Source organism: Lissotriton vulgaris, chromosome 5, assembly GCF_964263255.1.
Source record: "Lissotriton vulgaris chromosome 5, aLisVul1.2, whole genome shotgun sequence".
Lineage (NCBI taxonomy): Eukaryota > Metazoa > Chordata > Amphibia > Caudata > Salamandridae > Lissotriton > Lissotriton vulgaris.
In genome coordinates, this window is record NC_141693.1 from 146,742,775 (window position 1) to 146,756,680 (window position 13,906).

At 41.9% G+C, this 13,906-nt stretch overlaps 1 protein-coding gene across 1 annotated transcript in view; it reads right to left on the reverse strand.

Moving 5' to 3' along the window:
- LHX6 (LIM homeobox 6) overlaps nucleotides 1-13,906 on the reverse strand; it is a 442,140-nt gene that overhangs the window by 43,715 nt on the left and 384,519 nt on the right. The gene's annotated exons all lie outside the window — the stretch shown is intronic.

The window sequence follows — 13,906 nt, forward strand, 5'->3', positions numbered from 1 at the left end:
GTGCCGGAGTCATTGTTGTGCGTAGAGGTAATAAAAAAGAACTCATTAGCAAGGTACCGGGAAATCCCAAAATTATTAATGGGGAAGTGATTAATTACCAATGGAAGGACACATTCTAGAATTCCTCTTTACTTTACTAACATCTCTGATAGATAGGGCCTTCAACAAAGGTTCATGGTATATTGTTACGCTTCTCAGAAATGCACTGCTCAGTGAAAGAAAACAAGGCCGTCAGGTGCTTAATATAGAAAAGCACCTCTGAAACAGCTAAACATATTTTGAAAAAACTGCAGTCATTATCTTGCTAACTCTTAATCTGAATAATGCATTAATTATGGTAAACAAAGCATTTCAAATAAGCTTAAACAATGTTAGCGTTCAAAACAGTTTTATGGAATGTGTTGGGTTTTGTTTTAATTACCTGCTAATGTATCTGTCCACATGTCAACTTTTTTAATGAATTGTGCAACATTCTTGGAATCCATACGAGAATCTGTGCATAATATCCAAGTGTATCAAAACACATAAACAAGTATAGAATACCTATAGTGCAGGGCAAGACGTTTCTCCATAGGAGCTCACATGATCAGTCTATCCTGGCGCTTTCAGACCCCACGCAGCAGCCTTCTAATGGTCGTTTCTCAAGGAGGCCATTGCTGGACCTCCATTATTGCTTTTGAAGATGGTATTGGTAAGTATGGGCTTTAAGCAAGCCCCACTGTTTTTGCCTACTTCAGGTACTCCCCCGAATAAATAATTTCAAGTCCCTCTTCCTTGAACCCGGAGAATTTGACTTGCTGACCCCACACTTAGGGCCCGATTCAAGAAAGGAAAAGTTAGACATTAGAACAAATGTCTAAGTTTACAACTTTGGGAATTCACAAAGGTCTTTATGAGTAGCAACTTTATGTCCGCACTCGGGCCGGAGATCACCCTGAGTACAGACATAAAGATATTACTCGTAAATGCCCCTTGTGAATTCTCAAAGTCTAGACCAAATGTCTAACTTTACCTTTGTGAATCGGGCCCTTAGTCTAAAACACGGCAAAACAGCATTGAATAGCTCAATGTGGGAACTTGGCAATAGTTCATCAACACTGAGCCAACTCTTTGTCTCCTATTAACTTCTCCTTAGTTTTTCGTAGATATTCATATGTGTGATCATGTTAGGAAGTGGTCTGTACTCTTCAATTCCCATTAAAATAGGTGTCAGTTTAAAGTAAAGTGAAACAATGGGTCAACAGAAAAGAGAAGCAACTCTCAAGACACCTGTATGTGTATTTTTAGAAGAACACAATCCCAGAATCCAAGGTATTCTTGGTGAAAATTAGTTCCCATCAGATACCCGTCCTGTACCGCCCTACATCACTTGGGATCCTTCACCAGAAGGGAGTGGAACGAACCACTTAGGATTAGGTGGGTTGTGACCTAATCAAAACGTGAAGGAATGTAGGGTGTATGGATAGACTCTTATAATGGTATCAGGGGGCATAAAGAAATCAAAAGGCAGTGCATGGAGTGCTCGCTGTGGCGTGTGAAAGTGAGGAAATTAATATTGGGTTGAGGGAGTGGAGAAAGAGTTTATTATGTTCCTACCCTCACCCAAGGTTAAAAAACAGTGCAAGTAGTGATAACAAATAACTACTCAGATTTTATATTGGACGACATGTTTCTGCAGTATTAGGTTCAAAGGATACCAGTCTGCTTCATCAGGACCTAGTTGTTAAAGAAGTGCTACTGCTCATCTTGAAGTGTATGGTGTGTATAAAAGATCATATCACCCATGTTCTGGGGAATGGACTCTCCACAAGTGGAGAGTCCATTCCCCAGAACATGGGTGATATGATCTTTTATAAAATCTGAGTAGTTATTTGTTATCACTACTTGCACTGTTTTTTAACCTTGGGTGAGGGTAGGAACATAATAAACTCTTTCTCCACAGGACAGTACAGGACGGGTATCTGATGGGAACTAATTTTCACCAAGAATACCTTGGATTCTGGGATTGTGTTCTTCTAAAAATACACATACAGGTGTCTTGAGAGTTGCTTCTCTTTTCTGTTGACCCATTGTTACACTTTGTTTTTTCAGTAGTTGTAGGGATTGTAACAATGCCAGGTCACTAAACATTTCCCACATATGCCCCCTTGTGTTTTATTGTCAGTTTAAAGTAGCCATTTCTTGAAGATAAGCCTCACAGTCAAACTAAAAGACACGCCCTGCATAATCCATCCACAGCCAAAGTAAGGAAATTAAAAATATTAAGTTGTTCCCAAGATACCAAAAGATCTGTTACTAGAAACGAGTGCTGCCCTGAGAGAAGACAATAAGTGAGATTGTAACATGTACAGCGCATTAAAATCATAAACATCAGGGGGGTCATTAGGATGATGGGCGAACTTTGTCTGCCCGTCATCCTACCGGTGAAAGGGACCGCCCGCCATAAGGGCGGGGGTCCAGTGCCTAGCATTAGGATGCGCCTGCCATAGTGGCGGGCGCATCCTGCATTCCTACCAGGAAGGCATGCTGTGCACTTCCATGCACAGCATGGCAGGCACCACGCGGTGCCTGCCATGCTGTGCATGAAACTGCTGGGGGGTACATAGGTACCCCCCATGTGCACCGCCCATCTCCCCGGAGTCCATGGGGGCCCGCATTGGGCCTCCAAAGCAGACTCCGCATGCCTTTCCGTGGTGGCAGAAAGGCATCTGAAAAAGCCCATTGTAATGTGGCTGGCGGTGTCTGATAGACACCGCCACCATATAAACCCTTTTCTACCCCGGTCGAAAGGCGATCGGGGCGGAAAAGCGGCGAATGGTCTTTCTGTCCGCCGCGAAACCCCCAGCCATACTAATATGGTGGGGGGGTCATTCTGGCTAGGAGGGCGGGCAGATCACACCCGCCAGGTCGTCGGTGGCTACCGCCGGCCTGGCAGGAGCGATCCACCTGCCATCCTTATGGGGGCCCAGGTGTCAACGCCAACAAAGTAAATGTAATTTACCATTTTCGGTTCATAAAACCAACAAGAAAGTGAGTAGTGGAATGTTTGCATTAATCTAAATCACTGCTAATTACTCTGGGTACATTCCATTCCATGTGTTTTAGGTTTTGTGTGCCATTACATACATGGACTAGCTATATGCACTTCAGTCTTGCCCCAAACTCTGAAAAGACAGACTTGCATAAATTGCTTGATCACAGGGTTCTTCTAGATTCTGGTGCCCCCACCAAAGTCATGGTTCTGCGGCCTCATTTAGAAGTGGGTGAAACACCAGTTTTCCAATGGCAAAGCATGAGCTGGTTTCACTTTCGAAAATCTTTGACCAATGACTCATCCTCCACAATGTCAATGCATGTGGGATGGTCGACCCTTTTTAAGACAATCTTTCTGACATATATTGTTCTTTATTCAAGGAAAAGCCCAGAGGACCTGTTGGACTTTTGCCTTACTCCTCCATTTTTCCTGATCTCGTTTTTCCTGGCTTTAGGACTCTACACACTTTACCACAGTCTCCTTTAACCATGGTAATATTAGCTTATCCACAATTGGCATTGGCAAAATTATTCATTGTACATAGGGGTCTTCAGTCCACATAAGAACATTGCGTCCTGAAGATGGTCTTATAGACATTAGCACAAGACAAAACCGAAACGTCGAGAATCCTACCCATTTCATTTGTGAATGTCATTTCTGGAATTGTTCACTGCATTTAATATGATGTTTTCCTCATTCGAAAATATTTGAAATGGGCTATAACAAAAGTGTTGCTGTGAAGAAAATCCATCTCAGTCACTTTTGTATTTATGTGAATTGTATTTTATACCCTTTTTTGTAGTAGAGTTTTCTACATAAATTTGTACTCCAAAAGTATACAGCCATTTTGCATTTTCTGCATTTTTTCTGTTTCTTTTCACTGGGTACTGATATAATCACTTTGAATGAATATAATTCATTTTGTTCATTTACTTGCCAGAAGCCACAAATTAGGGCTTTATAATTATATTTCTTTAATTCTAGATGTTTTGCTACAAAACCCCTTGTAGGAACTCTTACCAAATATTAACTTTGATTTACCCAAGCCACCAATGATCTATTCGGTTGCCCAATTTTATTGTTAGTACTTTCAGAAATTTGGAATTTTCTTGCCTTTGTTGTTTAGTGCCTGTAGCCTGACTCTGGTCACATGACTGGGTGTAGCTGACAGTTGAACTTTGTCTATTCTTCCTACACAGTGTTGCTGAAGGACTGTGTGCTGGCCTGTTGCCCTCTTGCATGGGTAAGAAGGACTGGACCTTCATCTCTTCAACTGAGAATTCAGAATGACTCCTAGGGCCAGATGACTGGTGTACTGATCTGAAGTCTCAGGGACATAACATGCTTCCAACAGCCTTCCAGCTGCACCTGCACTCTGCCAACTGCAACTGTGAGTCTACCCTGGCAAGTAGTGCCTCTCCAGTCCTGAGCCCTTGGAAGTGGACTTAGGTGCTTTGCCAGTCTCTCTGGATCCAGCAGACAAAGAACCCTGACAAAGAACCCTCCCTCAACCCTAAAGGGCTACTTTTTGGGGAAGACCTAATCAAAACGCTAGGTAGATATGTATCAACCTTTACTGCCCTAGATAGAGCTCACCAGAATATGAAAAAAGTCTTCAACCCCAACACTAATAACCTTTTTGGCAGGGCCGGAAGAAGGGGCCAATCTTTCGGCCGTTTTAATCGAAGGCCCTACGGTAGATCCAGAGGCTTTGACACTAGAGGCAGTTACCAATCCTTCTACCAATCTCAATTTTACCCTCCAAGAGGAAGAGGCTTTCGGTCAAGAGGTTCCAGACCAAGAGGAGGACCTACCGACAACAACCCACAAAGTAAGTGCTTTGACTTCTTTTTCCCCTCCCACAAAAGTTGGAGGCAGACTAAAATTCTTTCTAGAGAACTGGAAACTTATCACTCAAGATCCATGGGTTCTGAACACCGTTACCGGTTTTACAATAGACTTCATAGATACACCGATTCAGGTTTCTTTTCCAAAAGTAATGTCTCTCTCTCCCGATCAAGAGAAGATCATAGAAGAGGAGATCTCTTCAATGCTCCAGAAAGGCGCAATCACAGAAGTCCCTATGGAATTTCTGAGGTTCATAAGTACACTCTTTCTCGTAGAAAAGAAGGACAAAGGTTGGAGACCCGTTATAAACCTCAGAGAATTCAACAAGTACCTTGTTTACAGACATTTCAAGATGGAAGGTATCCATCTTCTGAGAGATCTTTTGTTGGAAGGAGACTGGTTGGTCAAACTAGATCTCAAAGACGCCTATTTCACCATCCCTATGGCCAAGGAAGATCAACCCTTCCTACAATTTATTTGGAAGAACCGTCTTTATCAATTCCAAGCTCTCCCCTTCGGTCTCTCATCAGCCCCTTGGTGTTTCACCAAAATAATGAGGGCAGTCGCCTCATCTCTAAGAGAGAAGGGTATTCGTATGATTATTTACCTAGACGATATCCTTATTATGTCTCAAGATTATACTCAAATTCTTCAAGATCTCAAAACTGTTATGGATCTTTTAGAAAACCTAGGATTTATTGTAAACAAAGAAAAGTCAATACTGTCCCCCTCAAAATCCATGGAATTCCTAGGTTTCACTGTAGACACCACCAATTGCCTTCTCCTTCTTCCTCCAAAGAAGATTTCCAAAATCAAAAAAGAGATAAGACATGTCCTCAAACATCAAAATCTTTCCTTAAGAGAACTAGCCAGACTCCTAGGTCTTCTCTCATCCTCCATTCAAGCTATCTTTCCGGGCCCTCTAAACTATCGAGCCCTTCAAAGGATAAAGGGAAAAGCTTTAAGATCAAGTCTCTGGTACAGAGACCGTGTTTCGCTGAACCAAGAATCCATTTCAGAACTAACCTGGTGGTTGGAGAATTTGGATGCTTGGAACGGCAGAGCAATTTTTGGTTCAACACCAGATTTTATTTTGAAATCAGATGCAAGCCTTCATGGCTGGGGTGCCTGTCTCCTAGATCAAAATACTGGTGGAATTTGGTCTCGAGAGGAGTCTTCTCACCATATAAACTATCTAGAACTGACTGCAGGTCTTTATGCTCTAATGAGCTTCAAACACTCTCTTCAAGGCAGATCAGTAACTCTAAAAATGGACAATATTTCTGCTGTTGCTTACATAAATCGCCTAGGTGGAACGAAGTCAGAGGACTTGTCAAATTTAGCAAAAAAACTTTGGATATTTTGTCTAGAACACAAAATATCTTTAAGAGCAGAATACCTTCCAGGAGATTCCAACCTTTCTGCAGATTGGAATTCCAGATTCCTCTTGGACCATTCAGATTGGAAACTCAACACCTTAATATTCAGATCCCTCAACTATTTCTGGGGTCCCTTCCAAATAGATCTCTTTGCGAGCAGACTGACTTTTCAACTAGATGCTTATTACAGCTGGATGCCCGATCCAGGTGCTCTAGCAGTCAACGCCTTTCTTCAATCATGGGCGGGACTCAACGCTTATGCCTTCCCTCCCTTTGCCATGATCCAGAGGGTCCTCCAGAAAGTGAGACTTCAACATGCCTCCATTGTCCTGATAACTCCTTTTTGGCCTTCCCAAGCCTGGTTCCCAACTACTCTGGAGATGTCTTACGACCTTCCTTTCCTAATTCCTTCTCTCAACAACCTTCTCACCGACATAGACGGTCTAATTCACCCTCTTGTTCAAACAGGGAAGTTGAAACTTCTTGCCTGGAGAGTGTCAGGAGATCCAATGATCTCTCTAGACTTTCGTCAACAGCTTCAACTCTCCTCGGAGAATCCTGGGCCCCGGGAACACACTACCGGTATAACAACATTTGGAAAGTCTGGTTACGTTGGTGCTTGGAAAGGGACTTGGATCCCGTGGAAGCACCTATCGTTGATATAATCAATTTCCTTGGAGAACAATTTGATAGAGGTCTGAGTTACAGATCTATCAATTGCTTTAGATCAGCTATTTCTGCTGGCCATTCCTTAATCAACAATAGAACGGTAGGTAAAAATCCTATTATTTGTAGAATCCTTAAAAGTATAAGACTCAGAAGACCTCCAAAACCTAGATATCAATCTCTCTGGGATGTTAAATTAATTCTTGACCTTTTCTGTAGTTGGCCAGATAACTCACTTTTGAACAGAAAGAACCTTTCTATCAAGCTAGCTACTCTTCTTTGTCTAATCTCATGTCGTAGAGTTTCTGATGTTAAAGCTCTAGATATTTCCTATAGATCCTATGATATGTTTGGAGTTAAATTTGAACTCCACAGAAGAACTAAAACTATGTCTGATTTCATTTTCTATCCTCGTTTTGATATTTGTAAAAAACTTTGTATTGTGGATTGTATGAAACAATATGATTTGAGAATGCATGCTCTTCGCCCTTCTGGTGTTAATCAGTTGCTTATATCCTTTGTTAAACCTCATAAGGGTATCTCCTCTACCTCTATTGCAAGATGGGTCAAAATTGTTATGAATTTTGCTGGTGTTGATTTAAACATCTTCAAACCACATTCTATCAGAGGTGCTATGGCCAGTAAGTCTTTTTGGTCAGGAGGTAAGTTAGATGATATTCTAAAAGCTGCTGATTGGTCAAATTCTAGAACCTTTGCTCATCATTATTGTAAACCTATATCTCACATGTCTGATGTTGTTTTACAAAGCTACCAACATGCATAATGATAGCCTCCGGTCTTGTAATGAAATTGCGATTCTCCTATTAACATGACCAGAGAATCTGGATTTCATTAAAGACACGGAGGCTAGCATTATCCCTCCCACCCTTCCCTGGGTGGTTGATGGTTAATAATATTTCTCTCACTGTTTTGCATTGATAATATTACTCTTACAATGATCATATTACAATTAATAAATTGCTTTATTTTAAACTCTTTAAATTCCTTTTCAGGATTTATCTTTGTTTATATTTCTGGATTTATTTACACTTCTTTTCTTTTCAGATATCCTTTCGTGAACTTATGGATCTTGGCGCTTTCACTTACCTTTCATCTACCCTGGTTTATTTGAAGTCTCATCGTTTATATGAAGTCTCATCGTTGAATTTCTCATTGGGACATTTCCTTTCTCTCCTTTACTCCTTATTTAAAAGAGGCTGATTGCCTGGTGTTTTCTAGAATTGTTTTGTTGTTACTGTTCCATTGGAACTTTTGCTTTATGACATATGCGGCTGTTTGGAGTTGCATTAAAAGTTATATGCATAATGCTAGCCTCCGTGTCTTTAATGAAATCCAGATTCTCTGGTCATGTTAATAGGAGAATCGCAAGTATCCACTCTGCTGCACGGTGCAACCCTGAACTGAACTGGTGCATCTCTGTTGCTGTGTGGATGAACCCATTGCAAATACTTACACTGCCCCTGCAGCCCGTGTTGCCATCTGAACTGCTGCTGTGTGACGCATCCTTGATGCCGGGCTCCGCATCGCAGCCTCGCAGCTTCTCGGAACAGATGCATCATCTCAAGTGCGCGGCCCACCTCTGACTCCAGACTTCACATCACAAGCTTATGTGGACTGAAGACCCCTATGTAAAATGAATAATTTTGCCAATGCCAACTGAGAAAAATCCTAATTTTAAGACTTTCGGTATTCACAGAAGGCATTTAGGAGTCCTAAAGTTAGGAGTCCTAACTTTACTACTACTAAATTGAGAAAAATCCTAATTTTAAGACTTTGGTATTCACAGAAGGCATTTAGGAGTCCTAAAGTTAGGAGTCCTAACTTTACTACTACTAAATTGAGAAAAATCCTAACGTTAGGACTTTCGGTATTCACAGAAGGCATTTAGGAGTCCTAACTTCTGTGAATACCGAAATTAGTAAGTGTCTTCTGTGAATACCAAAATGAGTAAGTGCCTTCTGTGAATACGAAAATGGTAGAAAGTTTAGGATATTGTCTTAAGTTAGCTCTGTGAATCGGGCCCAATGTTTACAGATATATAATGGCAAAGTGGAGTCTAACTCTGTTGAGTATCCATTAATTGGCAGGACACTCCTCCTCAGACATAACGTCTACAAGAGGTGGGAAAACTGGAGTGCTCAGAGGAGGATTCAGGTGTGACTATAGGGAATATTGGGAACACCTTCAAATTCACAATTTTGTGTGTAGTCACAAGAATTCTCACTGATTTCTCTATTTCATTACCTAATTGCAAGCCTACATTTAGTTGCAAACATTGTTGTAATGAATGTACAGAGAGGGTGGGAATGTTTCACGAATGTGTGGTAGAAAGGTTGTTTTGCCAGTAAAGGAGAACATGTAAATATGTACACAAGTACATTTTCTCTAACTCAAATCTTGCTGAAAGTGTTCTTACCTTTTTATAGATTTCTATATGTACCTGCTGGGACAAAAACATGATTAAATCTATTCAAGTTGGAAGTGTAGGCCTATAAGCAGACTGTCCTCTTTTGAATCATGCCCTTCCATTAGGCTTTCACTTATCTTGGAATGGGCAAACAACAGATGCTGCCTGTCTACTAATCATTCAGACTAGCAAAGCCAAACTCAGCACTCCCTATATAATGTTAATTGAGTGGCAGAATCATATGGAGGTGTACCATCTTGAGATAATAGTGCACCAAAAATAGTTAGGGGTCCAATGCCGAAAACAGAGGCCCTCTAATGAGGGTGGTGCACTTACCATCGTAGAAGTATCCTCTCATCAGGTCACTAATGCTATTAGAACATGGTTCATGCTGGCTCTCACAAATGCCTCAAAAGCTTGGACTTTCTTGAGCAAAACGTTAGTGGTAACGGAAGTGACCTCGCGTGTCCTATGCGCGTGATACTAAATAACATACCCTGAACCTGTAGTTGAATAATACCTAAGAAAAATTGAACAAAATACACTTGTGAAAGAAAACCTCCTTTAAGAATGGTAAAGTAGACAACCTCTCCATTACTATAGAAACTGGGTTCACATGTGAACTGAACAGCATTTGTTTAGACAAAAAGGCAGGCATATCACTGTTTACATCAGAATTGCGGGAACGTGCAGTGGGAACGCATTATATTTAGAAAAAATACAGTGTTTTGATTTAAGTGGAAATAAATCTAGAAAAGGTTAATGCCCTTGCTCTTCTGCAACCGAATTGTCACTATGTGTAGGTGCTGCCCACTCTCCCAATCCCCAGTTAATTCCCCATATAAGCATTGTCTGACTTTGCCCTCCCATCCATTTTCTTTCCACTGTCGCAGTCAGAGAGTCTCTTCATGCTAGCATGCATGGCTCCAGCTTTGCAGTTTTATTTAGTGCAAACCTGGCCAATGCCATTAGAATGCCTTGTATAAGCAGCAGAATATGTTACACATGTTTTAAGGTGTGGGTAGACCAAGTGATTTCCCTAGGATCAGAGGATGTTGTTCTGAGGCCTTGATCCAAGCCAGGTTCCCAAGTTCCAGGGTCAGCAGCTCTGGCCACAACGCCATATCTACTTATTTTGCAGTGAGCCCTGATGGAGAAAATATGGATTCAGTGATATTGTGGCGAGTGTGGTGGTCAGTGTACATCCCATCCCAAATTCCCTTCCAGAATGGACTTAAGTTGTGGTAAGCATTCCAACTCTACTTTTGGAATAACCACCAACTCCTGAAAGTATTCCCTTTACCAAGGAGATCCACTGCACAGTCAGATAGTTGAGGAGGCTTATATTTAGAGCTTTTTTACTAGGAAACTGTATTGCTTCCCCCAAGCAATCTATCATATTTGCACAGTGTGATACTTGAAAACTATAATCATGACTAGAGGTATCTTTACAGACATCCTGTGCAGCAACAACGTTTGTCATTGTGTATGTACTCTGTGCGAATCACAAATACGTAGTAAAGAACAGAATTAGACTTTACTTGTTTTAGAAGAAGCATATTTGTTAATTTTAATTTTTGCAGATCCCTTTTGTGAGAAATTGGTTTGTGGCTCAGAGGAGATATGAACCCGTTTCAAGTAACAGCCACAAATCCCATCAGAATGAACCAGTAAAGCCACTAAATTAACCTACGATTAACCCTCCGGTAGCTCGGCACAAAAGCAGACAGGCTTAACTTAGAGGCAATTTGTAAATTATGTATGCACCACACAAAATACAACACAAGAAAAATCCCAAACCAATTTAGAAAAATAGATACAATTTTACTGCATTCTTTTACACCAAAACCAAAAAAACAAACTGACAAAAATCCAATCAGTAGAACCGGAATTATGATTTTTTTTACTTTATAGCGAAGATTAGAGCCTACTAGATCAAAGAGTCAACCAGGACATCTAGTCATGCAAACCCGGGGTAGAGTCAAAAGTTATGGCCATCCGTGATAGAGTGTGGTTCGGCTTAAAAGAGTGGATTGGGTCCAGTCGCGGCTTACCTTCAGACCTACAAGAAGTTTCAAGAAAAAGGTATCTGAAAAGATAAAGTTAAGTAGGGCATGGCAGCTGACAGTGTCCAAGGAGGAGGCGTCGTAGTCAGGGAGCCGCTGGATGAAGTTGTGGTGAATATTCATACTTTTGGACTTTTTGGGATGTTGAAAATCTCCAACAGGACTAAGTTGCAGACTGCAAGTGTCGAGGGCTCCATGAGCCCGCATACATCTTATGCGGGGAGCCTCTGAACAGGATGTTGCTGCTTTGAAGAAGAAAGTAGCGTGAGCTGCAGCAAAGTCAACCTGACCGGAGATGCAATTTGGGTGGATTGACATGCAGGTAGATCCTGATCTCCTCTTGATTCTCAGAGCATGCTTTAGCTCACCTTTAGCACCACTTCCAAGGGTCCAGGACTGAAGAGGCACAACTTGTAGGGCCAGGACTCACTCAAGTGCAGTCCAGGTGTGTGCGGAAGATGGCTGGAGCCTTTTTTTGTCCATGAGGCTCTGATCAGGAGGACAGCCAACAAGCCCTTAAAGTCACTTCTGGGTGTCCTAGGTTCAAGGAGAAGAACAGGGCTCAAGCAACAGGGCACACTTCTGGGGCTCAGAGTAGGCTTCAGGCAGCAGAGCACTCCTTCTTGGTGCAGCAAAGCAGTTCATCTGAAGTACACAGCACTCCACAGCAGCAAACAGTCCTCTGAGAGTCTTTCTGCATGTCTAAGAATGACCTGAAGAGTGGGTTTGAGAGTCCTCTTTGTATGACTGGTGCCTTTTTCATGTGAGAAGTTTCCAGAAGCTCCCCTTTCAGGTTCCTTGGAAATTTTCTACCACCCTGCCCTGGCTCCAGCCCGGCTCCAGGGATAATGGAATATGTGAAGTTCTTTGTGTGAGAGCAGGCTCAGACTATTATTGTATGTGGGGCCATGCCCCGCTCCACTCCTCCATCCTGACTGGGATGGCCGATCTAGGTACACTACCTTTATTGTGTGGCTGCCTGAGAGGAATATACACACGCCAACTGCCACTCAGACCTAGTCATGTGATCTAGGAACAGGCTGGAGGAAGCAAATGGTTGGCACAAGAAAATTGCATCTTTCTATAAGTGTAATTTTCAGAATTGTGACTTAAAATTAGACTTTACCATTAAAGAGGATTTTGAATTGCAATTTCTCAGGCACTGAATATGACTTTCATACCTGCTCCCAATCAACTGTTCACACTTATTAAATATAATAAGTGGACCCAATTGTATCCCATGGTAGAGGTAGGCCTCAAAGTAGTGTAGTGAAAAATACATTTGTAGGTTTTTCTTTGCCTGGACATGTAAAATTTAAAAGTACATGTCCAAGCTTTTAATTATAATGAACCCTGCCCTGTGGGCTGCCTACCGCCTACCTTAGGGGTGACTTATATGTGCTAAATTTGGACTTTTAGGTTTGGCAAGGGGGTTTTATTGCCAAGTCAAATTGGCAGTTTAAAACTGCTCGCATGCTGCAATGCCAGGCCTGGGACATGTTTTTATGGACTACTTAAGTGGATGGCATAATAAGTGCTGCAGGCCACTAGTAGATTTTCATTTACAGGCCCTCAGTATATAGTATACCACTTTACTATGGGCTTATAAGTAAGTAAAATATGACAATCAGGTGTAAGCCAATTGCACCATGTTTTAGGGAGTGAGCACAGGCACTTTAGCACTGGTTGGCATTGGTGAGGGGCACAAAATCTTAAGGCTAGCAAAAATGAATTCAGAAAAATAGGAGGGTGAAGGCAAACGCTTGGTGGGAAGACCACACTAAGGCTGACAGGTTTAACACCTTTTACCCTATTTTTGACAGATCTTCCACAAAATATAAGGAGGGTCAATGGCTTTGTCCCTTCTCTTTTCATTTAATGTTGTGGACATGAATAATCAATATGTCTGCACTTATCAAAAGACAAAAGTTAGAAGATTGGAAATGTGAATACAAGATTTTGAACATAACATTGAATGAAGATACTTTATTGTTCATTAACAAATTGATATGCATCAGTGGAGGTCCTGGTGGATAGATTTAGCAGTATCAGGTCTTAGTAGCCGCAACAAGGTGTTAAGAGTCTTGTGTGAAGGGAGTCAGTTGAACCTGGTGCTCTATTATGCTGAATGGCTGCCCATAGGGCAGCTGCAAACTCACACTGCCTCTGACCAGCGCATTCAAGTGAAATGCAGAGCCGCTGCTTCAAAGCAACTCTGTTTTTTCACAGGTGGCACTTTTATGGGGGGAGAGAAATCCCCTTGCAGGCAGTTGAAAGTGAGTGACTGCACGTGCCTGCAGGGAAATGTCTGGAGGTTCCAGGAGACCCCCTTTCTCCCCTCTAGTGGGCTGCCCTTAGGAGGACACCTTTTAGTGGTGCACTTCCAGTTCGCCTCCTAAAGGCATACTTGCCTCTTTCCCGGCAACCATAATACGGCGTGGGCACAGAGGCAAAGTGATTTCCTCATTTGCATGAGACCACGGTC